This window comes from Lichenostomus cassidix, chromosome 8, assembly GCF_008360975.1.
Source record: "Lichenostomus cassidix isolate B80296 chromosome 8, HeHo_3.0, whole genome shotgun sequence".
NCBI lineage: Eukaryota > Metazoa > Chordata > Aves > Passeriformes > Meliphagidae > Lichenostomus > Lichenostomus cassidix.
The window spans coordinates 24,932,320-24,951,122 of NC_139489.1; the positions used below are offsets into that span (position 1 = coordinate 24,932,320).

Here is an 18,803-nt window from a genome sequence, read left to right on the forward strand (position 1 = left end):
GCTCTGCACTCTCCTTTCTGAACACAGGAGCATCGAGAGCCAGACCTGTAACCCTAGAACAATTTAAGGCAGAGTTAGCACGAGCAAGCCCACATTGCTCCCCGTGCCCGTCCTCCACCGAGATGCAACCGGTGCCCGGGTGGAGCGTGTCGGGCATCGCACAGCCGGGAGGAAATGACGCTGCAGCTCCCCGGCTGCGAGCGTGGGGCTAATTTATAGAGGCCGAATGTAATTACTTACCCTGGCACACAGCCAGGACACCAAGGTTAACACCCTTGCACTCCGAAGAGTGCCAGGGGAATGTCAGAGGGATGCTGCCAAGTCATTTTATACGCCTCGACTTCAGGTGTTGCAAACAGCAAGATTTAGCAAGGGCCAGTCAGGAGGAAAAGGGTTGTCATAGAATTTTTTTTTAAAAGCAAAATAAAAGAAGGGATTTGCTTTCTGCTTGGCTGTTTGGGCTCATTAACTTAAGCTTTACAGTGCTGTGCCAAGGACCAGAGTACAACAGCCCTGCAGAAAAGTGAGGACTTGCAGATGCCTCCTTTGGTCATTTTAGAAAGTTTTGAGCTTCTCTTGGCTTTGCTGTAGAAATCCTGCAAGGCCTTGAAATATATCGCCTCATCTCTGTCCCTGAGCTCCCCATCCCTGCAATGGCCTTGGCAGTGTCTGAGCTGTCAAGTCCTGGAGCAAGGGCTGGCGCAGACACCACGTCTGTGCCGTGCTGGCTAGAGCAAGGGCTCAGCTCCACAGACTCCTATGGTGCTGGCAAAAGTTTGTCATGGCTCTAATTTTTTTTTTTTTTAACATGGGTTTAAAGCCAATGGAAATAGCCCTTGATAAAAATAAAAGCCACCAAATTTAGCCTTCCTTCCCTCTTCCCCCGCCACCTCCCATTTCCTGGAGTATTTGCAACAGGCAGCTGGTTGGGAGGTTTTTCTCCAGGGGTTTTGCCTGTTATTTATAAAGCTCTGATGAAAAAATGCAAAAGAAAGAGAAAGGAAAAAAAATAAATCAACTTCCAGGTGACCTCTTTTCTTCTGCAGCAGCTCTGCTCCCCCGCAGCAACGAGGCATCGCAGCAGCCACGGCTTCAGGGACCACATCCAGCATCCTTTGGGGTCAGTGCAATCCTGCCCTCTGCCTTCCCTGAAGGTTCTCTCCAGCCCCCTCTCTGTCCTTCAGGGACATAGCAACGAGGGATATAATTCCCTTCATTTAAGCTTTACTAGTTTAGCAAAAAATAGCACAGCTCCCCACCTCTTAACAAGCACCATGTTACTGGCAGTTGTCCCTGGAACTCACTGGTTTGGAGGACTTATCCTAGAAACATAGAATTATTTGGGACGGAAAGGACTAAAAAGATCCTCTCATTCCAGCCCCTCTTGCCGTGGATAGGGAGACCTGCCACTGCACCAGGTTGCTCAAAGCCCTGTCTAATACAGCCTTGAACACTTCCAGAGATGGGGAATCCACAGCTTCTCTGTGCAACCTGTTCCTGTGCCTCAGCACCCTCACAGGAAAGAATTTCTTCCTAATATCTAATTAACTCTGCTCTCCGTCAGCTTAAAGCCATTTCTCCCTGTCCTAACACCCCTGAAGTTCTTCTCCAGCTCTTTTTTAGCCCCGTTAGGTACTGGAAAGTGTTCTAAAGTCTCCCTGGAGCCTTTTGTTCTCCAGCATGAACAACCCCAAATCTCTCAGCCTGTGAAAATCCCTCTGGCTTTCACCCTAGCCCATAAACCCACACAGGAAAGGGCAGGGCAGAACACTAGTCCCTTTACTCTCTTCCAACAGGAGGGTGAGGACAAGCAGAGCAAGAAGAGCAGCAACCCCCATGGAAGATCTGGGACCTCTGCATGCTCCACTCAGCCTTGCACAGAGCCAGGAATGATGCCCATTATGGAAGCATTAACCCATGTTCCCAGCTCCTATGGCCACAGGGATGCATATCCACATATTTATCTATATGTACCACCAGTATGTATCCACTATGGCATGCATATGATGCACATTGAGATAAATAATACTTTGAGAACAAACATTTCATTTTAAAAGTCGCTGTCTGACAACAAGTTAATTATCTATCATATCATCTCTCAAACCCAAACATTTTGAAAGCTAGGAAATAACTAATTAAGATCATCATAAATCTTGCTCTGTCTCACAAGCCCATTTTCCTAAGAAATAGGAAGAAATACATATTTCATCACAATGCAACATCCGTAACTCTGACCTATAAGATATTAATGACTAGTTCACGTGGCTTCTCTATCTAAACACTTTCTTGCAGAGGTTACTCTAAGGAGGCACAGGATAATTATTTGGTAACACTCTCCCGGCAACTTGTCTTCCAACAAATCTGTAGACAGAGATAGTTAGGAGGAAAAAAAAGACATCATTAGGATTTTTTTCCCTAACATGAGCCATGTGACTTCCTTGGATCCATTTTGCTTTAAACTAGGACAAATCTTAAGGGGGACATAATTCACTGCTCCCAGTTAAAGCTTTGCTCCCTCTTCCTCCTCCAGAAAACTGCTCCCAATAGGCTCCTTACACTCAGGTCTCTACCCACACCTGTGGCTTTCCTTGGATGCCTGTTTAGCCACAGCTTTGGAAAACAGCTTATCATTTCTAGAAGACACCTTCAGATTGATCCTGGAGAGATAAATCAAGCTCACTACAAAAGATGCACAAAGTTAGGGCAGAACTACAACACTATTAATGCACTCAGCACAACTGAAGAGTTTAAGGGCTTGAACATGGAGGAAATTTAATTTTTTTTTTTAGTTAGAGTGTGAAACCCAGGTGGGACAACCACTTAAGCAAGGCTTTGAGCCTGGAACCATGTTTTGTAGAAAAGTGTGTTCACACTTATCATCAGGACTACAAAGGAAAAAAGATGAGGTGGGGGAGAGATCAGCAAAGGAAGACATCTGGAAATCAAAAACTACAGAAACAAAATGAAACTTGGCAGGACTCAAGCAGAGTTAGACCTTGAAGGGGAGATAGACACATAGCAAAAAGGGTTTTTATCATGAAAGGACAACAAGAGAAAGTACAGCTGCTTTGCACCCACGGTGGAGGTCTGTGTTAAAGTGGTTTGGACATGGCCCCAGGAATAAATCAATGCTTGGTGATGGTGAGGGCAAAATGAGAGCATAAGGCAGAAATAGCAATGATCCTCACCCACGTGCTGGTCCAGGGCAGAGGAAGGCAGAGAGTCCTCAGTCCATCCCCTGAAGAGGCAGCAGCCAAGTCACTCTTTGTGATCACAGGGTAGGAGTTGAAGCATCTCCGTTCAGCTCTGCAAAGGCCAAGGGTCTGCAAGGCCTCAAAACAGGTTTGAAGCTGGGAACATTTGGACTCAGAGCTCACTACATGGAAAATGAGCCAAAACATAACATGGCTCTTGCAAGTTTGTGTCCCAGTGGGCAAATCCCCGAACCAGATAAAACAGAAGGATGAGACTACAGCTAATGAGACACATCCCACTGGAGTGGGGATGCCAATGGGGACATGAGACAAGAGACCAGGAAACAGAGAGGGGCAGAGGAAGGTAAAACTGAAAGACTGCAGAGGTGTCCTGCAAGACCACGTGCTTGTTTTGGACAGAAAGAGACCCCTCCAGCCCAGCAGCTGCCAGACACGGATCCACCTCCCCATCCTGAGCCGGGAAACTGCAGGAGCAGGAATTCCTGGCCTCAGGGCAGGAATGGTGCAGTCCAGGGTGGGAATTTAAGCATAACACAGCATACAGAGAGGCATTTCCACTGTTGAAGTAGGCCCTGATTTAGTGAAGGGCATGTGCAAGCAAATTCAAGCTAAAGGAAAGAAAGGCCCTTTTTACACTGGAATTTAAATGTCTAGACAGAGCCTTTCTGGTGTAACTGGACCTACACATTGATCATGATACACCTGATAAAACTTCCCAGGTAGACAGGGACTAAGGAACACTTCGGCAGAAACTGCAGCAGGAGCCATTTCAAAAGCCTTTAATCCAAGAATTACTTATGCTACGTAATGAAGTCAGCATTATGGCTGTTCATTACATGGACCCTGAACACTAGAAAGCAGGAGGATTTTCTTTGGCATCACGACAGGAATCCACGGCGTAGGCAAGGCTGGCCCTCAGCGTGAGGTCATATCTCCCTCTAGCTGCTGGTCCCGGGGACTCCGCAGCCTTTGACCACCCAAAGCTTGCACAAAGTGACCTCTCCTGCCAGCTGGCGCTTCCAGTGCTGCACATCTTGGGGTCTCTTCCTGCAGTGCTCCTCCAAGGAGTGCAAAAATAGCTCATTTTTGGAGAGGACATGCTCCAAAAGTGAGGTAGAGAGGCCAAGGTAAAAAGCCACAAGGTCGATGGCTTCTTCAAAATAAGCGAGTGTATTCTGGTAAACATGGTGTGCAAAGAGCCCAGGACCCTCTGCAGGGGAGACATCCTACACCAAGATACTCATGGCTTATCACAGAATGGTTTGGATTGGAAGGGATCTTAAATACCATCTCATTCCAACTCTCTGCTGTGGGCAGGTGCACCTTCCACCAGACCAGGTTGCTTAGAGCTCCACGTAACCTGGCCTTCAACACTTCCAGGGATGGGTCATCCACAGCTTCTATGGGAAACCTGTTCCAGACTTCACCATCCTCAGACTAAAGAATTTATTCCCAATATCTAATCTAACCCCACTCTCTGGCAATTTGAAGCCATCACCACTTGTCCTATCACTACAGCCCCTTGTCTAAAGTCCCTCTCCAGCTCTTTTGTAGGTCACCTTCAGGTACTGAAAGCTGGTGGTAGTGACTCCTCCTGGCAGGTGCCAACCAGATGATCAACAACAACACACCAAAAATAAAAAATAACAAAGAATAAAAACTTTCATTATCTGCAAGTTGTTTTTTTCAAATACATCTGGACGTGTAAGTTCTCTAGAAGTGTGAACAGGCTGGGAGGAGCAAGAAATGGAAAGCAGCAGGAAGAAGTCAATATTTCAATGACTAGAAAGAGTCCAGCTCAAGCACTCAAAACTCACGATGCTCTAAAAAACATGCTCCTCAGGCACAGCAGGAACTTTATCAGCTCTTCACAGCACAAACACAATTTCCAGCTCCAATCACTTTTCTAAGCCAAACCCACAGGAGAGCTAAAATGAGACTTTATCAGGCAGCCGAGCACACCCTGGGGCTCCTTATCATCCCTCCGGTCAGGCTATTGGTGCAGGAGCTGGCTGTCAGGCTATTTCCAGCACTGCTTGTAGCAGAGAGGCACTATGGGACAAAGGGGACTTCAGCCACCTTCCACTGGGGCTGAGGAATGTCTCAGACCTTGCTAAATTCACCTTGCTCCTCCCAGCATCTAAAAGCAAAGCATGTCAGCATGGCAAGGCAATGACCACAGCTCTGCTCTTTCCGTTAAGCAAATCTTGGCTCTCCATATCGCCTCTGCAAGGTCTGTAGAACCCCAAGAGAGCTTTCTCATGTCACCTGAAGGTCCCTTGACATTGCCCATGTGATGCAGAGGGGCTTCAGGCTGGAGCCAACCCCAAAACAGATCTGTGACAGACCCTGGCAAGAATAGCCACACACATGCACAAAAACACACACACAGTGTCCACCTTGCAAAGTTTCCCCTGGATTTTTGTTACCATGTCATCTATTAATTACCTAATTACATCTCCTAATTATGGGATTCCTCCAGTATTTATACTCATTACATAAATGGCGGCAATTACACTAATTAGGTTAATGATACAGGATAACAGTCTACAAATTGCTTTAAAGGGACACTCTCAAGGCACATAGGCCAAGGATGCTCCCTGGCAGGTCAGCTGGTGGGTGGCATGCAGACATGGCTCCCTTGCCCTCTGGAGATGCTGCTGCTCCTGCTGCTGCCTCCTCGCCTGGCCTCTACCTGAGCATTGGGGCTGCCATCCCTCTGCCTGGATGGGGAGTGGCTGCAAAGAGAGCGACCACGGAGCTAAGGAATCCTAGAATCACAGAGTGGTTAGGGTTGGAAAGAGTCTTAAAGCTCATCTGGTTCCAATCCCTCTGCTGTAGGCAGGTACACCTTCCACTAGACCAGGCTGCCCTAAGCTCTGTCCAAGCTGGCCTTGAACACTTCCAGGTCCTGGCAGCCACAGCTTCTCTGGGCAACTTGTGCCAGGGCCTCCTCACCCTCACAGGGCAGAATTCCTTCCTAATATCCAATGCTCCACTGAAAACTGGGATCCACTACTTAAGCATGACCTTCTCTATCTGGAAAGCAGGAGGAAGGTTTGCAAGTATTTCTCTTCTGCCTGTGTGGAGACCTGGGAAGAGGAAGGCAGAGCACCCGCATCCTTCCAGGCTCCCCTGCACCACTTCTGAATGCTCCCCAAGTCCTTGAGCCCTGCTCTGCTGGATGCGACCCAGTTTCTTGCTTATAGGCATTTCCAAAATGGGAGGTTTGCAGAGAGGAAATCCAGCTCCTCTGCTCCAGCAGGATCCCCTGGAGCTCCGTCGGCACTCTGCAAAGACAAGCATGTCCTCGGGGTGAAAGGCGAGCCACGGGAGGCTGCAAGGAATCTATTTTGCTCAGCGCCCTACTTACCCAGATTTGCTGGAGCCTGAGTGGCTCGTGACAAGGTCCTTGCCCCTCTATCTCACCCAAAAGGATCCTAAAAAGCGGTGCCAAGCTCCATTACCCTCCGGAGCAGCCCAGAGCACGGGAAGAAAACTTTCTCGCTTGGATTCGAGCACAGGCACTTCTCCGGTGGAACACGGGAGCCTTTTGCAGCACTTTGGAGCGTGATGAATGGCCCTTTGTCCTGCAACCACTACAGAAAGAGAACGTAATTACCCAAACTGGAATTCGGCCAGGATGCAATTTTATGCCAAATGAATTTTTTTCCCCCCCCTCCTTAAAGTGTTTGCAAATCCCCCTTTAAAGATAAAACCCCAGAATAAAATCCAGCGCTCGCTTCAAAATTGGCCCAATTCCATTATGAGTCAAGTGAACAACTCCATTTTGCACCTTTAAGGCCACGGAGTGCTCTATGTTGCGCAAGAGATTTCATTATTGGCAAGGTTGAGGAATGCTGATTTCTGCTACCGAACTGCTGTCTTAGCCCTAAACTATATCCCTGTGTCAGCTGCCCAAAGACACGTGTAACCAGGTCCATTTTCTGAAAGATATACAGCTGCGTCCAGCTTTATAGCCTGCTCCAGCAGGACATGGCTGGCACTTCCAGTGGAGCAGGCTGACCGGTCTCCACTCTAACAGGCAGGGTCTATGGCTCCGGCGGGAGCCTTGCAGGAGCGTATATCGATTGTAAATAACGTCTCAATATCCTATAGTAGGTCATAAATCAAAAAGGGGTTGAAATATCTTTTCTCCGAGGGACTTTTTTTTTTTTTAAAGGAGTCTATTTCTTGTTTAGTAGTTTTCTTTTTAGAGTTACCGCGCCGACCTTTTACCCCAGGTGCCAGGTTTGAATGGAGGCTGGTTGTCCCTGCTTGGCCTTCCCCAGGGACATGCAGCAGCTCTGCAATCAGTCCAGGCCCCACGGGAGAATTGTCACATCTCCCACCCAACCTCCAGGCCCAGGTGGTGCTCCTTGTGTGCCTAGCTGAGCAAGGCAAGCCCCACAGCAGCCACATCTCCCCTGGTCACAGCCAATGGCTTGGGAAGAGTGTCCCACCAAGCAGCACTGGAAACACTCACCGTGGAGTTGGGCATCTTGTAGTGGCTTCAGGACACTGAGATCCTCCCTGCTGGGCATGGACCAACACCATCTTCAGCTTCTGTGCTGCCGGTCTGGCTGATGCCAACCCAGAAAAGAAAAACAAGCTTTGAGCTAATGAAGACAAAAGCTTACTCCTCTTCCACAGGCCATGAGAGATCCTGCCAAAAGCCTAACCATCATCTCAAATCTTCCCTTTCCTCTTTTTGGGAATAAAACCCAACCCTCCATGTGCCTCCAAACCTCATGTGCTGGCACAGCAATGCAGCAAAAGGAATGACCTCAGGGTTTTGTCCTGCTGGATATGCAACTGCCATCAAACCCACATGTTATTGACACAGGACAAGGGACAGATGCACCCTGCACAGTCCTGCACCTGTCACCTCCTCAGTGGTCATGACTTGCAGATCCATTTGAAATAGTTCAGAGAAGAGACACCTTTTGTTTGTCACATCTCTGTAGGTCTCTGTTACAGTTCCTCAAATTGCTCCAGAATTCTGGAAAAAGAGGAAGAAAAAGCCTTCTCTAGGTAACTTTTAGGAGTATTGAGCAGAGGGAACTGAATTCCTGGCAGAAGGACAGAAAAAACCCAATGATTTGCTGTCTAAAAAGTCCTCTAAAACAATCCAAGCTGAGCTTCCCTATGGTGTGACTCTATGTGGCACTTGGGGACACTTCCAGTCCCTCTCCCAGTATCTCTTGTGTGCCACCAGCATCCTGCAGGGATTGGGACAGGCCACCCTGAGGTCCACAGGCAGCAGGACACAGGCTACTGCTCCCTCTCCAGCACTGCCTTGGTAGGACCAGGGTAATATTGATTTGTCCAAGTCCAATAAGTATTTGAGCTTCACTGGCAATAAAATCTAGCCCAGAGAAAGGTGCGACAGGATCTCTTGGGACTGAAACAAGAGCTACAATCTTTCAAGAAGCCAAGAGGGAATAAAAGGGAAGGAAGGGTGGGAGGGGAAGAGCATTTACCTGCACAAAAGCAAGAACATTGACAATAACCCACTCGGCTCCACTTTGCACGGGAGACTTTGGAGAAGGGGGTGGGAGGCAAGGTGGGAAATTAGCAGGAGCTTAAGAAAATATATATGTAAAAATTAAAAAAATAAAATAAAACTGTATCAGCATTGACTAATAATTTCCGGGCTCTGCGCAGATGTCATTAATGACCCTTTTTATTCATGCAGGAGTTCCCAAAGAGGAGCATAATGTTCCATTAGTAATAATTGAGAAAGTCTCCTGTCGGGATTATGTCAAAACCTAGAGATGCTGCTGCTGCCAAAACATTTTGGTGACAAACGTGTGAAGCGTTTGACAGAAGGTGCCACAGCAGGTTGAGGCGGCTTCAGGAGGGGAATCCTAGAAGGAAGAAAGAGGTGGGAGACAGCAGCAGGGTGGGAGCTGAGCACCAATTCAGGGAACACAGCTCAAGGGATGAGCCCACCTCCTGCAACAGCTTTGGGGTCAGGATGGCCCCTCAGAGATGCTGCTGAGGACTGGCCAGGATTTCAGATGACCCACCACCTTCCCCACCCACAGATTTTGCAGCACATCTGTAACACATACCCTGCCATGGCTCAGTGCTGCTGGGCCCTTTCGTCCAGGGAGGGCTATGTACTCATCCATAGGAGACAGGCAGGGGTGTTGTGACACCTGGAATGTTTCTATCTGTTCATCACAGCCCAGTGAGGGCTGGGGATTGCTCCAGCCACTGGCACAAAGGGCAAACCTGGGAGAAAGATGCTGAGCAGCTCACCCAGCGTTTCCCACTTGAAGAGGATGGAGAAAATCTTGTGTGACATGAGCATCGTTTCCTCCCTCACTTTTCACCCCACAGCAAAGCTGGGCAATGCCTTTTGAACTATGAAACACCAGTAAAATTTACACAAATAGGAAAATACATTTCTTCTACCACATCTTTCCCATTTGCAACAGGGAAATCTCTTTTTTCACCCAGCAGATGCAGAGCCCTGCATGACCACAGCTGGTGTCTGAGCACCAGCATTACCCTGCTGCTGCACAGGCACCGCTAGAAAACACAGGCAGAGCGAGAGGCTCTCCAGGCTCAGTCCTTTTCTGAGGAAGGGGTAGTTAATGCCTTAAAAGAGCCAAAATAACATATTCCCTGCTCTGCTCTTATTCCCTCTTGCCAAGCCCCTCCTGGGACTGGAGCCCCCAGCATTACCCACCTTACCCACAGCTCTCCCAAACCAGAAATCATCTCCACATATTTCAGCTCCACAACATCCTCAGGCTTGACAGACTCAAGTTACAGGGCTTGGGAGGGGGCCAAGCTTAGGAGCAGAGCATCGGCAAGGTATGGGAAGGGATCCACAGGCACCAGTGGGGAGTGGGGATAAGCTGGTCAGATGGGCAATGCAGGGAGAGCTGGAAAAGCCACCCTGGCTCCCCATCCCCCGCCAGAGAGGGTTTGTCCCCCTTCAGCACAGCTGTTCCTGCCGTGGGGAAGCACCCATGGCTCAAGCAACATGACCCAGCTTGCGGGACAAATTCAGGCAGGTCACTTTGCCCAGTCAGCACCCACTGCCAGAGGGATGGAAAAAGGGAATTAAATTCAAGCACTGTCCTGGCTGCAGCAGTGCAGCTGGGGAAGCCCAAGCCAGAGCACCTCAAAGTCAGCATTACACAGAGCCAAGGGCAGAAAAAGAGTTTGTCACCACCATATTATTTGCCCTTTTAGAGCACAGAGATATTTGGAGCCAAGACATTGGTTCAGCATGCAAAGCCATGAAATTTAGATTTGGATCCAGAGCTGGAGTCTAAAAGCCATCTCAGTTTGCAGGAGCTGGTTCAGGCATGTTTCTCGTCCCCAGACCACAGCAGAAGGGCCTCTCCTCCCTGGGGCAGGAGCAGAGCAGCTGGTACTCTTCAGCCCAGTTAACAGCCGAGGTCTGGCCACCGCAGCCGAGGGCTGCTCCAGATTTGTTTTCTAGTGGTTTGTTCATTGAGAAGCTGCCAAAGTGTTAGCAAAGAGAAATGCACACTGGCCAGATCCTCCCCAGCCCAGCCCTGCCTTGCACCAGAAAAAATCTTCTGCGAGCTGGAGGGAAGACCCTGCCCAAGGAGAGCCTGTGTTTGGCACTCTGCTCCAACTCCTGAAAGTACAGCAGCAGGGTACATCCCAAATGGCTCCAGTCAGGACAAACCCCTCAGGGACGAGCCCCTGGGCCCCAAACACCACAGAGCCTGCCCACAGGTCTGGATGAGCAGTGCCATCTCCCCCGACACCTGCGGGAAAGCTGCTGCTCCACCACTGTGTCCGTGCAGAGTGGGAGGCAGCAGTGCCATGGAAAAGAGCATGAAGGCTGATTGCTGTAATTGAGCCTACCAGGGGAATTCCAGTCTGTGGGAACGCGCAGTGCAGCCCAGCCTGCAGGAACGGGGGTGGAGAATATCCGAGCTGTGCCTTTGGAGGACTAATGATGATGGGTTTTTGCTAGGACTCAAGCTGGCATGGATGAGAGCTCCCGCAGAGCGCGGAGTCAACCAAATTAAGCGCTGGTCGTCCCTTGGAGAAATCCAGTCTAGAAGAGTTAGTCACAGGATGCTGCCAGGCTGGGTGCAGGCTGTGTGGAGAAGGAAGGCGAGGAACTCTGTGTCCTTGCTGGATTCCTGCTGAGGGTTCAGCTAACCCTGCTATAACAGCCCTGCTATTTAGGTGGCAAGAGACCAAGCAGTGATGGCAAAGGGATTCAGGTGTGGGCAAGATGATGCTCAGGTATCTCTCCACAGGGCAGGGCTCATGTGGAATTTACAGTGGAATTGGGAAAATGCATAGCCCTGCATATACAAGGATATATGCAGGTAGAGAACCTGCATCACAGTCATTGTTGTTTTCATAATTTTCGCCCTTTTCTGGGTTCTGCAAGGCTCATAAATTTGCTGCCCTGTGTACGTGGATAAATTTACTCCAGCATATCGCCAGATAGGTGCTGACTGTTTTTTAACCATCCTGCAAAGGATTTTGAATCCTTGCAAAATGTGAGATGCAGGTCCCATCTCAGAAGTCTGAGGTCTGGAAGATGAGCATGGCTGCGTTGCTTTCCTGCCTAGCTTGGAAAATTATTGCTAAAAGATTTAACACGACTGTAAATAAGTTTGTACTAAACTGATTCTTCGTAGTCAAATCCAGAAAGAAGAAACATAAGGAACACATTGCTGGTACTTGTGGTTAATTGCTGCCTTTTCTTTTGGGTCTACTTGGTTTGAAATATTAAATGCAGAGGAAACCATCTATTTTTCCTCCATAGCCTGTCAGTAGGGAAAGTGAAATATGGGGGGTTTCCCCCCCTTTTTTTAATAAACAAGGGGTATAAACTGTTTTATAGTAACTAGATAAAATTACACAGTATTTTACTCTGTGGAGAAAAATATGGATCTGTGCGTGGCAGTATTTCTCCTATCTTTCTCCCTGGCTGTGCGTTAACGTGACGACTCCACATAACTCAGCTTTGCAGAGTTGTCAGGGACATCTCCGAGCCCAGACACTCCAGTCTGTCCCATCACTGCCACCTCCAGGGCCACAGACCACCCACCACAGTGGGTGACATGCATTTTTATAAGAACTCTGGGGTTCAATGCCCCTTCCTTAGCACCCCAAGAACTTGGAGGGGATTTGGAGCAGCAGCCACAGATTTAAGCCTGTATTTCACATCCTGCAGTGGCCCACAGTCAGCTTTTACCTTGCAGAGGAGCTCTGGTCCAGCCCATGCTGTCACATCATCTCTTGGAGAAGGATAACAACAACAGATCAGGAAAGCACAACAACTTTTCCCTTCAGAACCAGCAAACTTAAAAGCTGATTCTTTTTTCCAAAGGACCAAGCAGTCTGTCCTCGACACCGTTTTACTCCAGCTTGCTGAGCCTCAGCTCTGCACTGCAAAGAGCTCTCTGGCAGATCTCCTGCCCCTGGCAAACTCCAAATCTTCCACAAAGGCAGGGAATTTTTGATTTCACAGCTACAGGGTTTCTCCCCTTGACCCTGAACTTACTCTTAGGATGTGCCAATATTTCCAAATCAAAATGTCTTTATAGCATTTTATGCCCATTCTGATAGCGACTCTGAAACTTTGGCTTTGCTGAGTAGAAGCATTTCCCAAACCTTTATATAAGGTTAAAATTCAACATTTTCCATCACAGCCTAGCAAACAGCTGCACTAACAGAGATCACAGCAGCACCTGAGGTGGAAAATTCAGTGTATTCCATGCCAGTCTGTTAAATTTTGACTGAACAGTCAGCAGCTGGGTTGGGTCAACCAAACTGAACCTCTGGAGCCACCACAAATGTTTCTAGAGCGTCTTGCAAACAGTGAGGGAGAAGACCTGCTTACCTTACCTGTGAGTCCTTACCTTTGAGCTCCATCCTGCCCCTCCTGCTGCTGGGTGACAGCTCTGGTGACAGCAGAGATGCCACTTCCCCCCCGTGGCTGTGGTGGGAAGGAAGGTTGAGCTCCCCATAAGTGCCTTCAGCTGTAAATCCAAAGTGCAGAGGAGGAAATCAAAGCATGGTTGGGGTCGGAAGGGACCTGGAAAATCATCCAGATCCAACCCCCCTGCCATGGGCAGGGACAGCAAAATGAGCAAATGGCTTTAGCTTTCCCCACCAGGCACCAAACCCCCATTTCCTTTACAAGCAGAAATGCAGGAGCTTTTTTGAAAGGTTTTTTGAAAATAAGGCATATTTTCATCACAAGATGCAAATTTTCATTCAGAGCTGAGCATATCCACCCCTTTGCACAGCCCCTGGCACCCACACTGATCCCATTTCTGGTGGCACCAGAGCATCCTACCGCTTCAGATGACAATGGAAGGTTAGTGTGATTTTTTTTTTAAACCATATTCTATAGAAGAGAAAAAAATAAAAGAAAAACGAGGATTTAATCTAAAAGTTTCACCATCTGGAAGTCCCGGCTGCTCCTGCAGTGGTGATGACCCCTGTGCAGGGCTGACCCATGGGATTGTGGAGTAGGACGTGGAGCTGGAGCAACGCTGCCGCAGCATCGCCCGTAGAGGGAGCTTCCTCGGGGAGCCGGGCAGGGCTGACACCTTTTCATCAAAAGTGTTCCGCTAAAAAAAAAAAAAAAAAAAAAATTCCCAGACAATATAAAGTATTGATTTTAAAGTTCTTGGTGGTGGTGGTTTTTTTTTTTCCCCTGCCACTCATAGAAAAACAGGCAGCTCTGAGTTAAACCTATTGAAAATGGATGTTTTACGAGGGGGTGGGGGGGAAGGAATGGGGAAAGAAATGCCTTGCACAGCACTGGGTGTTTGCAATCGGTTTTTAGTTGGATTGAATCAAACAAATGGTCACTTTTCCATTTCATTTTATTATAATGAAGGAGGGAAGAGCACTAATATTTTAGCGAAAATAAGATTTTGCAGTCTGTGAGCCAGTGCTCACATGCTAAACAGCTTTTCAGACCTACTGGATACCACTCTGAGTTTGAAATGTGAAGCCCCACGGCTGTTTTTCTACACATTTTTAGTTTAATTTCCTTGCAAACAGGCTCCCAGGCTCCAGTTACTTCTCTGTGATTTCCCCCCTACCCTTTGGGCACAGCCACAGGATTCCCACAGCTTCTGAGCCGGTGGAGGAATGTCCTTTTAATTCACTCTGTGGACGGCCCAGTTAGCATCCCAGCAAATGATTACCTCGGGGAACACTTGGATCTCAGGATTTGGCAGCCAGCTGTGAAGGCAGCCGGCGCTGCCCCGTGTCCCTGCCGGCACCGGAGAGCCGGGAAGGGGAAAGCATTTCCTCGGAGAGGCAACGATGCTCAGGTGGCCAAGCAGCACAATTAGGCAGGGAGAATTACAGATTATCCCTGGTTTATAGCTCCCTGGTAGAGGGGAGGGGGAGAAGCACGATAAAAACGTGATCAGATCATTTGTTCTGCTGTTCAAACTTCTGGACAAGGCGAGAGATAAGCACAGCTCCACCCACCAGCTGCATTTGATCTGTTGGGCTTTGAAATTAAATATTCTGCCTGCAACAGGCGTAGGAGCTGTGTCCTGGTGGAAACTGCTCCTCCAGGCTCTCCCACGGCATGGGCTTTGGGGCTTCTTCCACTCAGCACATTAGGAATGAAAATCCTGAGAAGTAGCTGAGAGCCCTTAGGTGCACTGCAAGCAAGGGATGGTCTCACCCCAGGTCCTTCCCTCCCTGCAAGGAGAAGCCTCTCTTTGCTTGGGCAAGGGGCTGGAAAACACCAGGGGAGCAGGGCAGGCTGTGCAGGAGATCAGGGACACAGCAGGGACACAGCCCAGATGCCAGCATGGCCCATCACAAACCTGTCCTTCCATCTCACCAACCTGCTGCCACCTTCTTCTTCTTCTTCTTCTGAAGATCCCTCCCTCTGTTCTCTCCCTCCAAAATGCTCCTGGGCTGTCAGAGTTTCCAAAAGGGGACATTCACTCCCAGATCTGGATTTATATTGCAGTGTCTCTGTCAGTTCTGCTGGACCTATGCTTGACAACAGCACAATGGGAAAGGGCAGAATTCCATCCCTTAACCATGCACCACATTGGTTTGAGCAAATAAATATCAGAGCTCCCCCTGGCCAAAGCTTTTGCAGCTTTAGGATAAGGCACAACCTGCTGAACATTTCTTAATGCTCTGCATGTTTTTAACTTTTTCCCCAGTCCTTCTCAAAGGAGGAGAGTGCAAGTGGGATATGTAACTCATTTTCTTTGTCCTGTTTCCTTTCTGACCATGTCCATTCTCACTTGCTCTTCTCTTCCTGCAGAATCTTCTTTCTCTGCCAGCCAGCCACCCTCTCTGTGTATTTTAGTCTATCATCTCATTCTGCTTACCTAGGTGGAAGCAGCACCTTTTCACCTGTGCCTGCCAGACCAAACCTCCCACTGAGCTTGTGTCTAAAAGCCCCAAACCAACACTGCTCCACTCAGTGGTTTTTTTCCTCCCAGACCCTGACTCATATTTATTTATTTTATCTGCTAGCCTGGTTCTCCAGCTCAGCTAGGCTTGTGTCACCTGGAAACAGCTGCAGCCCTGTTCCACCATCCTGGGTCAGCAATGAAAACATGGAGCATCACCAGATACCAGAGTTGTTGTTCAACAAATCCTCTCAGTGCAAGTCCAAGTTTGAATTTCTGGCCACTTTTTCAGCCTCTAGCATTCATCTAGCTGATTCTCCCACAGTTATGAGACCACCCTGCCAACCATCTGGCAAACCCAGGATGCTCAGCTTCTGCTGTTTGCCTTCTCTCCTGGGACCTGCTACACAGAATCACATAATGGGTTGGAAGGGACCTGAAATCTCATCTCACTCCAACCACCTGCCATGGGCAGGGACACCTTCCACTATCCCAGGTTGCTCAGAGCCCCATCCAACCTGGTCTTGGACACTTCAATGGATGGGGCAGCCACAGCTTCTCTGGACAAAGGCGAGGAGATACTACTGGTCTGACACAATTTCCCTTGAAGCCACCTGTGTTACCTGTTCTCACACCCTTGCTTTCTTCCTCCTAGGTTTTTACAAGTTTGATAAAAGACCTCAGTATTTACTTTCCGAGGAACTGCAGTTAGACTGAAACCTTCATCATTATCCTTTCCCTACTTTTCTCGCTTTTTAAAGATAAGTATGTTTTCCCCTAGTACTTAATTAGGATCACAGCCGACCTTCTTAGGGGAAAACAAACGTGATGCTGCTTCTTTGGCATCATCTGCTGAGTGCTTTCCCTGTCCCCAAATACCAAACCAACACCTCTGTGGTCCTCCAGCAACTGCTGAGGTAGTGCTAGAGCAATGTCTCGTTACACTTGATGTCCCCTGCTAATTGCATCTCACCATGTGCCTTGGCTTCTCTGATCTTGTCTCTGCATGTTGCATGCTGCACTTCTGTACTTGATCTTCATGGCCTGACCTACTTTTCGTTTCCCCCAGGTTTCTTTCTCAGATCTGAGCTCTTTCCCTGTGCTTCCTTTCTCCTGTAACACTGTGGTCTGAATTGTGCCCACAAGAAGTTGTGACTGGCTCTCCTCTCGCTAACAGCTTTTCCCCCTTCAAGATCAGCTTCCCTGGAGGCCTTACCTGGGCAGGATCAGCCAGTGCTGGAGTCCAGGAACCTCAGCATAGATCCAAAGCTCTCCTTCTTCCCTCCTGCCCTTCCACACCAGTTCAGTCATTTCCCAGCAACTCTAACAGGGCACCTTCCACAACCCTAGCCAGCTTCTACTGCAGGAATGACCATCAGAAAAAGGCTTGTCCCTGTTCTCCCACCCTTGGTGAGGGAGGTGGTCACCCACACACCCCCAAGACTCTTCTTTCCCCAGGAACAGATATCCCACATTAACCCAATGATACTACCAACTGCTCACTAAACCTCCTTTACCTGGTGTGCTGGAGACCCACCAGTGTTTTCCTTTTGTCCACCAGCTGGAGACCTCCAGCACTTCTAATCCCACCATTTCCTGTCCCTCCATGCAAATATATGCACCCTTGACACGGAAAACACCCCTTCTCCCTGATGCCCCTGCCTGCCTTTCCTGCCCCAGCCTCATCCCTTTATCGCCGCGATTCCAGAAACAACTTCTCCCTCTAATTGAATCCCAGGGCTTTGTTGCAACCCCAAGCCCCCAGCTCGCCCCCACTCCTCTCCCATTCATCTTCCATTCAGCTCCTGGGCACAACAGCCTCCTCTGCTCTTTCTTGGCCCTCCTTTGATCTCTCTGTGAATAGGAGAGGTCAAGCTACACGACCACTATTCCTTTTCTCCATCCCTGCAGCCTGTGGCTCCGGCAGGGACGCCTGGCACACCGGACAGTGCTTCCAGCAGCGGGTCAGGGCTCGTGCTCCCCAGCAGGGCTGCCAGGCTGCCTCTGTGGGGGACCCCCAGCCATCCCTGTCCTTAATGGGGCTCTGACACTTGGCGCTTTCTCTCCGCCTCAGCAGCGCGATTCAAAGCCCATTGAAGGCAGGAGAAAGGCTCCCATTAGCTTCAGCAGGCTCCCAGTCGGGGTCATGAACCCCAAGGGATGGGATTTGCTCCACTGAAGCTGCAGGATCAAGTCAGTAAATTGTCCTCAGCAGTCAGGTGCCTGCTGGGTTCTCTAGAGCAGCTCCAGGCTGGGTGTCCTGGTGCAGGAAGCAATGGGCCTGGGAGTTCTGCTCTGCTCTGTCTGTGCTCCACAAAAGAAATCCTTGCTAACCCCAGCAGCAGCCACGAGGACAGTGTCTCAGCCAAGAGGCAGGAAAGAGGGAAAGGAGAATTACCTTGGTTTAAATCCTCTCAGCTGCTCACACCAAAAAGATTTACCTTCCGAGACAGGATCCTGATAGCACTCAGAGCTGAATCCCCTGCCTGAAGTGTATGAGGTTTAATTACTGCAGCTTTGTTAAATCAGCTCAGCTAAGCCCCTGTGTAATTGCTTTCTTCTGGGCCCAGCATGGTTTATTTGAGGACAGCTCAGGCTGATTTTCAGACTACTTGAAGCTGTTCCTGTGCTGTTTTTATATCCCCTCGTTTCAATCAGTTTAAACACTCACCTCTTGAGAAAGCACCTTGAAAGAAGTCAGGCCTCAGCCTTTGCTCTGGGGCAAGACAAAATGCTTATTTTTTGCTTTAAATACATGAAGCTCAATAGCACCCAGTGCTGTTGGTGTGCCCTAGAGAGCACGTGGTACCACCAGCCACAGGGAGGATGCGTAATGCATTCCCAAAAAGGGAAACGTCACCTGCTGATGTGACCAGGGCTCTTGGCCATGCAGCCCACAGGAGCCACATCCCCAATCCCGCTGTGCTTCCCACCGACCTCGTCTGGTTGGAGAGACACCCAGGACACCCCGGTGATCCTTCCCTCCATCCCTGCATCCCGCGTTCGCGCTGGTTGCCACGGTTACGGGCGAACCGGTGCGTTCCCAGAGTGGGAGGGGGCGGCGGACAGGACCTGGGGGTGCCAGGGCTGTCAAGGAAATGGCTTTTTTGGGCGGAGGGAGCAGCGTCCCCCTCTCCTCGGCAGCCCCGCAGAGCCGACCCGCTGCCGGCGCCTTGGAAATTTGCATGGAGCTGACAAGATGACAAGGTGCAAATACGCC

The 18,803-nt window shown here is 49.2% G+C and overlaps 3 long non-coding RNA genes across 3 annotated transcripts; all 3 read right to left on the reverse strand.

The window, feature by feature from the left end:
• Positions 1 to 3,505: 3,505 nt before the first annotated feature.
• Positions 3,506 to 7,794, reverse strand: LOC146434135 (uncharacterized). Its single transcript, XR_014853628.1, has 3 exons — positions 7,702 to 7,794; positions 6,589 to 6,814; positions 3,506 to 6,505 (listed from the first exon to the last, which is right to left on the reverse strand). It is a non-coding gene; the product is annotated as an uncharacterized LOC146434135 (long non-coding RNA).
• Positions 7,795 to 11,702: 3,908 nt separating this feature from the next.
• Positions 11,703 to 13,802, reverse strand: LOC146434136 (uncharacterized). Its single transcript, XR_014853629.1, has 4 exons — positions 13,642 to 13,802; positions 13,097 to 13,216; positions 12,430 to 12,472; positions 11,703 to 11,815 (listed from the first exon to the last, which is right to left on the reverse strand). It is a non-coding gene; the product is annotated as an uncharacterized LOC146434136 (long non-coding RNA).
• A 94-nt stretch (positions 13,803 to 13,896) lies between these two features.
• LOC146434137 (uncharacterized) lies at positions 13,897 to 18,559 on the reverse strand. The gene is made up of 3 exons (XR_014853630.1): positions 17,982 to 18,559; positions 15,059 to 15,209; positions 13,897 to 14,586 (listed from the first exon to the last, which is right to left on the reverse strand). It is a non-coding gene; the product is annotated as an uncharacterized LOC146434137 (long non-coding RNA).
• Between the last annotated feature and the right edge of the window lie 244 nt (positions 18,560 to 18,803).